Source organism: Cavia porcellus, unplaced genomic scaffold (assembly GCF_034190915.1).
Source record: "Cavia porcellus strain 051 isolate PalLab524CR breed Dunkin Hartley unplaced genomic scaffold, mCavPor4.1 scaffold_23, whole genome shotgun sequence".
NCBI classification, from domain to species: Eukaryota; Metazoa; Chordata; class Mammalia; order Rodentia; family Caviidae; genus Cavia; species Cavia porcellus.
The window spans coordinates 32,234,532-32,235,328 of NW_026947506.1; positions in this window are offsets into that span (position 1 = coordinate 32,234,532).

Consider the following 797-nt stretch of genomic DNA (forward strand, 5'->3'; position numbering starts at 1 on the left):
GCTGATGACTGTGGTCCTTCCCGTGGCGACACTATCCACCTGCCATCCCTCCTGGGCCAGGTGGTTGGCTCCATTCACTTCCTCGGTGGGGGTCAGGCACTGAGCTTGGGGGCCAGGGCCCAAACAGATGCTTGGATGGAGCCCTGGCATCTACACAGGGGAATCGGGGTATAGTGGGGCCAGCCTGCTGGGCTGGGGACACCAGGGAGGGAGAGTCTGCATCAGGGCAGGACTGGCCAGTAGGACACAAGGCTGCTGGTGTGGCCGGCTAAGGGTAGGCAGCCTGTTTGCCACACAGTGACACCATTTGACATCCCCACAGTGACAGCAGAGGATTTATATTTCTTCATATCCTTGCCATCTCTTGTTATTTTTCTTCCTATTTTTTGTGACACGGGATTAAACTAAGAGTTGGGCATTCTGCCTCGCCATGCCTTTTTACACTTTTATGACAGAGTTGCGGGGCCGGGGATTTAGCTCAGCAGCATAAGCGCCTGCCTTGCAAGTGTGTGGTCATGAGTTCGATCCCTGGTACCGATAAAAAAGAAAAAGAAAAAGGAAAAAAAAAAGAGAATTGCCATCTTCCTCCCTCAGCTTCCCGAGCATCTGGGATTAACACTGGGTAGCTGGATTCTCATCCACATGCAGGATGGAAATAGTTCGTGGGCTGCTTGTTGACCCTGCTGATGAAGGTCCCAGCTGAGGGGACCGTCCCAGAATGGTAACAGCGTGTGGGGTGGGGGGCATCTTGCTAACTGGTGTAGGAACCACAAATGGGCACAGCACAGGCCTCCGTG